Source organism: Coregonus lavaretus, assembly GCF_964263955.1.
Source record: "Coregonus lavaretus genome assembly, chromosome: 2".
NCBI lineage: Eukaryota > Metazoa > Chordata > Actinopteri > Salmoniformes > Salmonidae > Coregonus > Coregonus lavaretus.
Genome location: NC_139989.1, coordinates 78,359,821 through 78,372,947, shown reverse-complemented (window position 1 = coordinate 78,372,947; position 13,127 = coordinate 78,359,821).

Below are 13,127 nucleotides of genomic sequence, written 5' to 3'. Positions count from 1 at the left end.
CCCCAAACGGGTTTTGAACCTGGGTCCATCAACTGTCAAGCCAACACCTTAAGCGTGTTAGGTTCTAAATGAACCTAGTAAAACTCAGGGACATTTAGTAAAGCTCAAACCAAGTTTATTCACCCATTGGATCATACAGCTGCATAAGACAAAGAACATATTCACACAAGCACTGGTATTTAACCCTTTCTCCTATGCTGAGCCCCTCCTTCCACATCTGAACAGCCAATACACCTCTGTTGCTATCCAGAAGATTAGTGATATATGTTCTTCCTCACTTCATCTAACCTGACCTCTGCCCAAATTGCTCACTCCTCCCCAACTCACGGCTGTCATGTTGACTTGTACCAGACTGTGTCTCTTCTCCTCCAATAGGATCCCTGATGACTAACAATAACATATCCTGACAGAATGGAAACGTTATACATTCCCCTCTCTCCCTCAGTGACATGAATAAGTCTATTTCATGTTTAGAAGTCAGAACCCAACAAGCGCTACGCCAAGAGGTCCAAACCTCTCGATGATGTGGCTAGGTGTTGGATTAAGGTCGCTACATTACCCCCTTCCTTGGGGAGAGCATGCCCCCACACTTCTTTATAGCAAGTCTCTCATGTGTACATGCCTCTTTGATGGCCTCACAGGCACTATCCCACTTCTGACACCAATGTAACGAATTAAGGGATAGCTTCAACCGGGACTCGAACCTGGGTCCAGCGACTATCAAGCCAACACCTTATCCATTCCACCAAGAGATCAGAAGGTGGTAATTGGTAGGTGTTGGGTTCAGCTTGCTACAGTATATACTTATATAGGGCAATGTGTGATCTGGGAGCGGCAGCACTACCACTAGTGCTCCTGACACAGCCTAACACAATCTTTACCTTCTGAACCTAAAAAACTGACCTAAAGTCAGATACATTTAGACAAACCACCATGTGAGCAAATACTTTCAAATACTTTTTTCCCTCACTGTACCATTACAATTATAGACTGATAATTTATTTGTCAGTGGGCAAACGTACAAAATCAGCAGGGGATCAAATACTTTTTCCCTCACTGTACATACATACAGTACATATCCTTTAAAAAAATATATTCCCCTTTATTACTTTCCAACCCCTTCCCTAATTGGAGTAAACTAGTGAACAACAATGCTTAGGCCTCTACTTCCAGCTTATACTTACTATATACATTTTATGGACACAGTCAATTTTACAATAATTATATTTTGTTTGTTTTTGCTCCTGAACTTCTTCTACTCTCAACCTCTCCGATCATTTTCATGATGTCCATCCGGTTTGCTTCTATATGCCATATCTTTCTAACTGTGTTCTTTCCCAAAAGCTCCCAACATACAACCTATATACTTATTATGGACACATTATGCTTACATTATTAGTTATCTTGTTATTATTTGTTGTTAGTTGTTATTAGTCCCATCCTTCAACTCCATTCAACACCTTCCATCTATCTCTTAACACATTCCATATAGGATTTCTATTTGTATATATCAGCAAGAATGTTTTCTTGCTGATATCACAACACAGGCTGTCATTGGAAAATACATACAGTGAAAAGGAAAACAGCAAATCTAGGATCAAATGACTGCAGGCTGGAAATAGACTGACTTTACAGACCTTATGGAAGTGGTGAACTGGGACAATTATTGAAAACCATGGGCAGTCAGTCACCTGATATTCAGACAGAGCAGCAATGATCCAACCCTGAGATTGTATTGAGAGAAAACGACTTAGCATTGAGTAGCATATAGAGGGATTGATCACATTATATGTGGGCAGGGATTATATTTTAAAGATTGTATACACACCTTTTGTGCTGAGGGTGGAGATCTTGGATGGCACAATAAGGTTGGATGCCAGCCGCCGAAGAAGAAGGGGCGAGGGCGACAACAGTAGCTAGCTAGCTGTACACCTGTAGACAGTGTCCTTCGCCCCCTGCCTGTTGGGCACTGTTTTACCACTGTTCTGTTAACGACGGCGAGGGGAGGTGTTCGGCAGGCGGGAGCGAAGGACACTGTCTTTTAATTCAATCAAACCCAGTGGGGGGCTGGGCAGGTGGGGGGCCTGCGCCCATACAGCCGTCAAAAAACTGAGTTCTGGTTTAAACTCTGGTTGGGGTTTGGGGGGGAAGGGGTGGTGGTGGGGGTTTGTTCATGCAAGAACCAAAGGGGTCAAAATTAGCTAAAATTAGCCAGCTAGCTAACAAAACTTTGCTAGATGTTCTTCTCCCTAAAGAATGCAGGAGAACTGGGACTACCACTTAGCAGGAGTTTTTTGTGTACATTTGGAGAAACTGTTGATATGGGTGGTAGTGGTCATGTGGAACCTATTGATATTAAGAGGCCGTCAGCACATTGAAAGGTTCCTCCAGGAACCTTTTCACCTTCAGGTTCCTCCAAGAACCATTTATGATAAGAAAGGTTCAAATATGAACCCATTGATTAGGAAAGGTTCCCAGAGGAACTCTCCAAATGTAAGAACCTTTTTTACATTTCAACTTTCCTGATCAAATCAAATCAAATCAAATCAAAATGTATTGGCCACATGCACCGAATACAACAGGTGCAGACATTACAGTGAAATGCTTACTTACAGCCCTTAACCAACAGTGCATGTCTTTTTTACAAAAAAGTAAAAATAAAACAACAACAAAAAAAGTGTTGAGAAAAATAGAGCAGAAGTAAAATAAAATAACAGTAGGGAGGCTATATATACAGGGGGGTACCGGTGCAGAGTTGATTAATTGAACCCCTAATTCTTAGTGTGTTCTTCTGAAATAGGCTACATTTTCTTAATGTCACGTTTCTTTAGACCTGTCTAAAATAAATAATTTTACATTTACGTCATTTAGCAGATGCTCTTATCCAGAGCGACTTACAGTTAGTGAATGCATACATTTTCATACTGGAGTTATTGTGATGGTGTAGGCTATTGAATGGATTTATTATACTTTTTAAATGTAGATGTTCCAAAGGTCCACATCAGTGGCTTGCAGGCTATGGGTGGAATCCAGGAGATGGTAAACGTGTTGATGTTAATTAAGGGTTAATTACCGTCAGACCGGCAGTTATCTGAATGACAATCACCGGCTGACAAAATATCATGACCGACACAGCTTTAGGTGACATTTATTTATTTTTTTTGTCATTTATCCAGAGCGACTTACAGGGATCATATCCAGAGCAGAGTCCTCCGTGACATCAATAAGGGATCATAGCTTTCACCTGGATTCACCTGGTCAGTCTATGTCATGGAAAGAGCAGGTATTCCTAATGTTTTGTACACACAGTGTATATCATGTGTCTATAATAAACAAACACACTTGAACTTAGAAGGGAAGGAGGAGGGCAGCCAGAAAGGGAGGGGAAAAGATGGACAGATTTGTGGTTAGATTGTAGGTGAACATAACTTTGAAAATACACAGGCCCTTAAGTAATGTGTCCTCAAATATTATTTAATCTAAAAATCTCACATTAGCTGACGAAATGAAATGAATCATAGAGGTTTTATAACTTATTCCATTCTACAGGCTCATTTGTTTTGTCTCGTGTTTATATTCATATACCCTGGGGGCCATGTAGCTTCGTATCTGTCATGATTGGAGTTGTGTTGCGCTGTTATGCCTTTATAGTTGAGTTGCCTTGGTCCTGTCAGTATACAGAAACTTTAAAGAGGAACTGCACCTAAAAAAACTACACTTCTCATTTAGAAAACAGCCTCTGTGGGACCGAAATGAGTGAGAAACATTCATTCTTCTGTCAAAATTTACTACAGAATGTAAAGAGGCTGGCAGATGACGGCTGGCAGCACACAAGTAATCATCCATTTGGGGTGAAGCTGCACGCCACCCGGTCCTAATGTCTGTGGTACATTTGAGTTGACTTTAGATATCTCTATGGGGCTAGTTAGGGACCATCGGTAAATTACACAATGTTCATGGGACGATATGTAAAAATGTCAATAGCTCCAAATAGCTTAAATTACTTAAAAATCTAATGAACTATACATTTTAGAAATTCATATACAAATGAATTTCTAAATGAGACAATGACACTATTGTTCATATACAAATATTGAAAGAATTTAAAGAGAAAATGTAAAGATATGAAACTATTGTCTTATTTTCATTGTGTAATTTATTGCCGGTCCCTAACTAGACCCTGATATAGGCTATCCAAAGCCAGTCAGGTGACATGTCCCTAACTAGACCCTGATATAGGCTATCCAAAGGCAGTCAGGTGACATGTCCCTAACTAGACCCTGATATAGGCTATCCAAAGCCAGTCAGGTGACATGTCCCTAACTAGACCCTGATATAGGCTATCCAAAGGCAGTCAGGTGACATTTGGGAACCTGTAAACCCACACAAGAGACACCCACATCAAACCACACCCCAAAACCAACTCACGTTTGAATTCAGTCATGGCCGCTAATATTTCTAAACGAACCCAATCTAAAGCGAGGCCAAATCAGGAAGCGCAGTCGCCCTTTAAAACTAACTAATGACATGTTGCGCCTCAACCTTTCTACCTTTCAGATGATCCAAGGAGGAGGACAGATGACAACAGCAGGCCAGTGGATCCCTTAGAACAGCAGCAGCCAGGGGCAAATGGTAGGGAGGAGGATGATTTAGGTGACCCAGACACAGGCCTTGGGCTGAGGCTGTCACTACATTGTGTCAGCCGGTTATTGTCATGTAAAAGACTGTCGGTCTCACAGTAATTTACCGTTAATTAACATAAACACATTTAGCATCTCCAGGCCTCCACTGCATACAAGCCGCATACAAGCCGCTGATGCTCGCCTTCAGGAAAACCTATATTTAAATTAATCAATTTAATATATACAATCAATCCATTATTTATTTTAGGCAGATCTAAATAAACATGATATGAAGAACATGTATTTCAGAAGAACAGAATATGAGTGGCCTACTGTATGTTATCTCTCTATGCTCCAGGCCATAGGCTGTTGGCTTGTTCATTAAGCAGACAAGACAGGCCTATGCTTATGAGTCCTGGGCCATTATTTTATATTATATGATTTTATAGTAAGAAGAATATCATTGAATTTAGCTGAATAAAATAGAAAGGACATTTTTCCCATTCCGGAGCATGTGCGCATATGAAGTAGCTATGATCATTTGAAACAGTTATTTGGACACTTCAGCTGTGAATGATACTAACCTGCAAATAATCATAATCCAAGAACCATTTTAATAATAATTTATAATCCAAGAACCATTTAAATAATAATTTATAATCCAAGAACCATTAAAATAATAATTTATAATCCAAGAACCATGTTAATAATAATTTATAATCCAATAACCATTTTAATAATAATGTATAATCCAAGAACCATTTAAATAATAATTTATAATCCAAGAACCATTTAAATAATAATTTATAATCCAAGAACCATTTTAATAATAATGTATAATCCAAGAACCATGTTAATAATAATTTATAATCCAAGAACCATGTTAATAATAATTTATAATCCAAGAACCATTTTAATAATAATTTATAATCCCACCTTTCTCTGTTTGTTATTGTTTCTCTTCACTCGGCCCGATACTATTATTATTAATAATAATACTAATAATACTCTTCTCTACCCTAGAATGTCTTAGAAATCAAAACATATATGGGCTGCATGATGCATCAGAAGAGATCACTCAACAGTCTTGTGGAATTTGACTGCGGTCATGACTGATGACTGATGACTGATGACTGATGACTGATGGACTGATGACTGATGACTGATGACTGATGGCTGATGACTGCGGTCATGACTGATGACTGATGACTGATGACTGATGACTGATGACTGATGACTGATGACTGCGGTCATGACTGATGACTGCGGTCATGACTGATGACTGATGACTGATGGACTGATGACTGATGACTGATGACTGCGGTCATGACTGATGACTGATGACTGATGACTGATGACTGATGACTGATGACTGCGGTCATAACTGATGACTGATGACTGATGACTGATGACTGCGGTCATGACTGATGACTGATGACTGATGACTGATGACTGATGACTGCGGTCATGACTGATGACTGCCGGGGTGGCAGTGATACAGTCACCCCAACAGCCTTATAGAGGTCCAAAACATTGTTAAGCTACCCCAGTATCCCCTTTATCATTTTGGATTGCAAAACTAAAGAGAAACACCAGACAAGACACAGAGACAGCAACAGGAGAATATGATATGATGGAGAGAGACACCAGACAAGACACAGAGACAGCAACAGAAGAATAGGATATGATGGAGAGAGACACCAGACAAGACACAGAGACAGCAACAGAAGAATATGATATGATGGAGAGAGACACCAGACAAGACACAGAGACAGCAACAGAAGAATAGGATATGATGGAGAGAGACACCAGACAAGACACAGAGACAGCAACAGAAGAATATGATATGATGGAGAGAGACACCAGACAAGACACAGAGACAGCAACAGAAGAATAGGATATGATGGAGAGAGACACCAGACAAGACACAGAGACAGCAACAGAAGAATAGGATATGATGGAGAGAGACACACTAGACAAGACGAGGAAGACAGAGGAAGGGAGAGCACACAGTAGACTGTATTACTTAACGCTGCTATATAGATTCTAATTACTGCACTGCGTGTGTGTGTGTGAGAGAGAGAGAGAGAGAGAGAGAGAGAGAGAGAGAGAGAGAGAGAGAGAGAGAGAGAGAGAGAGAGAGAGAGAGAGAGAGAGAGAGAGAGAGAGAGAGAGATTATAAAACAACATTAAAAACAATCCCATGATATTATAAACCAAACATTTCCAATCCAATCACAGAAATCAAGCAGCAGACTTGGCAGCCACGCCAATAAAGAAAATCACATCTACGCCTATTTCTGACGTTTGCCACGCATTTCCAAAAGCTAGCAAATAACTAAATAATACAAGCCCAGCCAGGCTGCCTGTTCTTACCCAGATTCAAAAGAGTTGCAGCCGCCTTGATGCTGTGTTGAACCTCCTCAGCAGTCTCTCCTTCCACTCCCCACGGAATTTGCTTGTAAGATCCCTCTCAAATGTCAGTTGAATCAGCTGCTCTTTCCTCCTGTGCAACATGCTCCGTCTGTGCTCACTGAATGTGCTTGTATCTCTCCCATAACTCATCAAACTGCATCTGGCTTGCAGCAGTCACTCTCTGCCTTTGAACCACGTGCTACAAAATGTCAGTTTTCTCCCACAGTACAGGCAGGTTGGGTATTTCCCCAGACAAACCTGCGCTGGCTCCTCATCACCGAGGTCGTCATGCTTGTAATATCCTGGAGGTGCTGCTGCTAGGTTCGGTCTTGGCGGCTGCAGGCCGGGTTGGTTACCTCCTATGGCACCAGGCTGCAGGCCGGGTTGGTTACCTCCTATGGCACCAGGCTGCAGGCCCCTCCTCGGGTTGGTTACCTCCTATGGCACCAGGCTGCAGGCCGGGTTGGTTACCTCCTATGGCACCAGGCTGCAGGCCGGGTTGGTTACCTCCTATGGCACCAGGCTGCAGGCCCCTCCCTCGGGTTGGTTACCTCCTATGGCACCACCCTGCAGGCCGGGTTGGTTACCTCCTATGGCACCAGGCTGCAGGCCGGGTTGGTTACCTCCTATGGCACCAGGCTGCAGGCCCCTCCTTCGGGTTGGTTACCTCCTATGGCACCAGGCTGCAGGCCGGGTTGGTTACCTCCTATGGCACCAGGCTGCAGGCCCCTCCTCGGGTTGGTTACCTCCTATGGCACCAGGCTGCAGGCCGGGTTGGTTACCTCCTATGGCACCAGGCTGCAGGCCGGGTTGGTTACCTCCTATGGCACCAGGCTGCAGGCCCCTCCCTCGGGTTGGTTACCTCCTATGGCACCACCCTGCAGGCCGGGTTGGTTACCTCCTATGGCACCAGGCTGCAGGCCGGGTTGGTTACCTCCTATGGCACCAGGCTGCAGGCCCCTCCTTCGGGTTGGTTACCTCCTATGGCACCAGGCTGCAGGCCCCTCCTTCGGGTTGGTTACCTCCTATGTCACCAGGCTGCAGGCCGGGTTGGTTACCTCCTATGTCACCAGGCTGCAGGCCCCTCCTCGGGTTGGTTACCTCCTATGTCACCAGGCTGAAGGCCCCTCCTCGGGTTGGTTACCTCCTATGGCACCAGGCTGAAGGCCCCTCCTTCGGGTTGGTTACCTCCTATGTCACCAGGCTGCAGGCCGGGTTGGTTACCTCCTATGTCACCAGGCTGCAGGCCCCTCCTCGGGTTGGTTACCTCCTATGTCACCAGGCTGCAGGCCGGGTTGGTTACCTCCTATGTCACCAGGCTTTAGGCCGGGGGTTGGTTACCTCCTATGTCACCAGGCTGCAGGCCGGGTTGGTTACCTCCTATGTCACCAGGCTGCAAGACAGTTGCGCAGCTGCCTTTGCTGCTGGGCTCGGCGGCCTTGGCCTCGGTGATTAGCGTCGGCTCAGCAGCCTTGGCCTCGGTGAATAGCGTCGGCCCAGCGGCCTTGGCCTCGGTGATTAGCGTCGGCCCAGTGGCCTTGGCCTCGGTGATTAGTGTCGGCCCAGTGGCCTTGGCCTCGGTGATTAGCGTCGGCCCAGTGGCCTTGGCCTCGGTGATTAGCGTCGGCCCAGTGGCCTTGGCCTCGGTGAATAGCGTCGGCCCAGCGGCCTTGGCCTCGGTGAATAGCGTCGGCTCAGCGGCCTTGGCCTCGGTGATTAGCGTCGGACCAGCGGCCTTGGCCTCGGTGATTAGCGTCGGCTCAGCAGCCTTGGCCTCGGTGATTAGCGTCGGCTCAGCAGCCTTGGCTTCGGTGATTAGCGTCGACCAGCAGCATTGCCTTTGGCCTCTCTATGGCAGGCTTCTCCTCCTCCCCCCCGCTTTGATCCGATGCTGCCGTTGTGCCCTGGCGAAGCCATTTTCTAATATCCATCATACTATCAGCTACCTACCAAACTGTTTACATTAGCTACATTCCATCCAGCTGAGCGGTGAATGTTTAGTTTTTTCGTAGTAAGTAACTTAGAAAGTAAACCTAAACGGTCAAATTGACCCGCCCTTCTACTGTGAAGTTTTTTTCAACCGGTAAAATGTGTATGACGTACGTATGATGCGTGCAAGGGAGTTGCATGAATGAAGCATACACAACAAATGGGTTGGGCGTGACGGAGGGGGCAGATTGTGGGACAGAATAGGGATACAAAACCGAGGGGGCACAATATTCCAACTAAGGGGGCATTGCCCTCTTCTGCCCCCTGGTGGTGCCGGGCCTGGGTGTGTTGAACATGCAAGTATGAGAGAATATATGTGAATGACTAACCTTTTTGACAGGAGGAATAGTCTCCCGTGTGAATGAGGAGAGTGTGGGTTGTTATTTCTTAGACTGTAAAGGATCAGATTAATAACCAATAAAATGAGTGTGGGTATCGAAGAGAGAACCGTGACAGATTAGGTGGAAATGTGAGGAGAACTGAACTCTTAGGACACCAAGCCTGAAGACTACTGAACCAATCATTGCATAATAAGATTGAAATGTTGATAATAAGAGATTGGAATTTGCCTAGTAAGCTGATTGAATAATACGTTTCAATATATAATGTTATCTAGGGGTTCCGATATATAATGTTATCTAGGGGTTCCGATATATAATGTTATCTAGGGGTTCCGATATATAATGTTATCTAGGGGTTCCGATATATAATGTTATCTAGGGGTTCCGATATATAATGTTATCTAGGGGTTCCGATATATGGCTTCTGTGAAGATATGGGGAAAAAGTTAGAAATTGTATGTGTGTATAATCGATTACTGGAGATTTTATAAAGTTATCATGGAAATAATAATTGTTTTACAAACTTGCACACCCAAACGTAGACGTACATAAGGGGTGAGAAAAGTATTCTGAGTTGGTCCCTTTATGGATCATTTGATAAAGATAAGGTTAAAGCATTGTATGACTGTCTAAAGGCTCTGGGAAATAGTCTAAGAAAAATATTGCCATATGTTCACATTTGGTAAAAGTATGGGAATTGACTTACCCCTAACTAATAATAACTATAAATGCTTATGGGATTTCCTCCGTCTTGGTAATACATTTCGAAACAAAACCTATGACCTATTAAATAGAACCATTGAAATGTTGAACATGTAGAGATTTGATTTTAAACTTAAGGCTATAATTTATTGTACTCCCGATGGAGTTTTTGTTGATATTCCAACCGTTGACGTTCTAAACCAATTTGTGAGTAGGCAAAATGGAAAGTGTCTGTTTTCCTGTCTACGCCCTCAGGCGCCAGACTTATGATGGACGGAGAGCGCCATCTACTGGGGACGGATGGACAGTGCCAGGCCATTCATAGTGAAAGATACAATCAGAAAGAAACCTGGTCTCGAGAGCTGCCTGGGAGAGTAGTCTCTCTCCGTGGGATGTTCAAAGTTTCTGTTTTTTTTTTATAACCCAACCCTGATCTGTACTTCTCCACAACTTTGTCCCTGACCTGTTTGGAGAGCTCCTTGGTCTTCATGGTGCCGCTTGTTTGGTGGTGCCCCTTGCTTAGTGGTGTTGCAGACTCTGGGGTCATTCAGAACAGGTGTATATATATATACTGAGATCATGTGACAGATCATGTGACACTTAGATTGCACACAGGTGGATTTCATTTAACTAATTATGTGACTTCTGAAGGTATTTGGTTGCACCAGATCTTATTTAGGGGCTTCATAGCAAAGGGGTGAATACATATGCATGCACCACTTTTCCGTAATTTATTTTTTTGAATTTATTGAAACAAGTAATTTTTTCATTTCACTTCACCAATTTTGTGTATGTCCAATACATGAAATCCAAATACAAATCCATTTAAATTACAGATTGTAATGCAACAAAATAGGAAAAACGCCAAGGGGGATGAATACTTTTGCAAGGCACTGTATGCAGCTTGTATGTATTGCAGCCCTTGGCATGTGTCTGGGTCACCTAAATCATCCTCCTCCCTACCATTTGCCCCTGGCTGCTGCTGTTCTAAGGGATCCACTGGCCTGCTGTTGTCATCTGTCCTCCTCCTTGGATCATCTGAAAGGTAGAAAGGTTGAGGTGCAACATGTCATTAGTTAGTTTTAAAGGGCGACTGCACTTCCTGATTTGGACTCATTTTAGATTTGGTTAATTAATAAATGCTAGTCTCGTGTGTGTTTGCAGGTTCCCAAACTATTTATCCAATTAGCATCAGCCGGCTGGTCTGCGACTTTGGACAGTCAGGGACCGTCAATAAATGACACAATGAAAATGAGACAATAGTTTCATATTGCATATCTTTATGTTTTCTTGTTAAATTCTTTCAATATTTGTATATGAATTTCTAAAATGTATAGTTGATTTGAGATGTTTAAGTAATTGAAATTTGGAGCTATTTTAATTTTTACATATTGTATTGATTGTGTAATTTACTGATGGTCCCTAACTAGCTCCATAGGGATATTCAAAGTCAACCCAAACTTACCACAGGCATTACTATCGGGTCGCATGCAGCTGCACCCTGAACTGATGATTACTTGTTTGCTGCCAGCTGTGGATATGTGGGAAACCTTCATTTACGTTGTGACGCAGTCACGACCACAAGTCTCATAACACTCAGTTTTGGACAAGACTGACTTTATGACCAAAATTATCCTATTTACACTTTAAAGTTAATTTTGACAGTAGAATAATAAATGTTTCTGACTCATATCGATGCCACAGAGGCTGTTTTCCAAATGAGAAGTTGGCTTTAAGGTGCAGTTGATCTTTAAAGTTACTGTATACTGACATGACCAGGGCAACTCAACTGGAGAAAAAAAATAAAGTGTATGCATAACAGCGCAACACAACTCCAAACATGACAGACAAGAAGCTCCATAGCCCCTAGGGCAGGGGTGCCCACACTTTAGTTACATAGGATCTACTTTATCCACCCTCTTCCTAACACGGTCTAACCCCCCCCCCAAAGAGTTGAGACTCTTTGAGCTGGGCCTTGTGAAGATCGATTGTTGGGCAGCTAGTTGAGACTCTTTGAGCTGGGCCTTGTGAAGATCGATTGTTGGGCAGCTAGTTGAGACTCTTTGAGCTGGGCCTTATAAAGATCGATTGTAGGGCAGCTAGTTGAGACTCTTTGAGCTGGGCCTTGTAAAGATTGATTGTTGGGCAGCTAGTTGAGACTCTTTGAGCTGGGCCTTGTAAAGATTGATTGTTGGGCAGCTAGTTGAGACTCTTTGAGCTGGGCCTTGTAAAGATTGATTGTTGGGCAGCTAGTTGAGACTCTTTGAGCTGAGCCTTGTAAAGATCGATTGTTGGGCAGCTAGTTGAGACTCTTTGAGCTGGGCCTTGTAAAGATCGATTGTAGGGCAGCTAGTTGAAACTCTTTTACTTTTCTCTTACATAGTTCACTTTTAGCTCATATTTCTTGTGAACAGTTTTGAAATGCCTCTCGACATTTCCCTTCTTAGCAAGAGCTATGTTTGAATGGCAGATCAGACACACACATTTTGAATTTGTTGTGGTGAAAAAATGTTCTTCCTCCTACTCACTGTGAAAGTGGTAGATTTTCTGTTTCTTGGTGCTTGGTCCAGCACTCATATTAAACATGTAACCACAACTTCATAGAAAGAAACGTAGTAAAAAAACAACTACCATTGGAACAACAAAGACTATACTGCTACAGGTCTATTACAGGTCTGCTACAGGTCTATTACAGGTCTGTTACAGTTCTATTACAGGTCTATTACAGGTCTATTACAGGTCTATTACAGGTCTATTACAGGTCTATTACAGGTCTGTTACAGGTCTATTACAGGTCTATTACAGGTCTATTACAGGTCTATTACAGGTCTGTTACAGGTCTATTACAGGTCTATTACAGGTCTATTACAGGTCTATTACAGGTCTGTTACAGGTCTGTTACAGGTCTATTACAGGTCTGTTACAGGTCTATTACAGGTCTGTTACAGGTCTATTACAGGTCTGTTACAGGTCTATTACAGGTCTGTTACAGGTCTGTTACAGGTCTATTACAGGTCTGTTACAGGTCTATTACAGGTCTGTTACAGGTCTATTACAG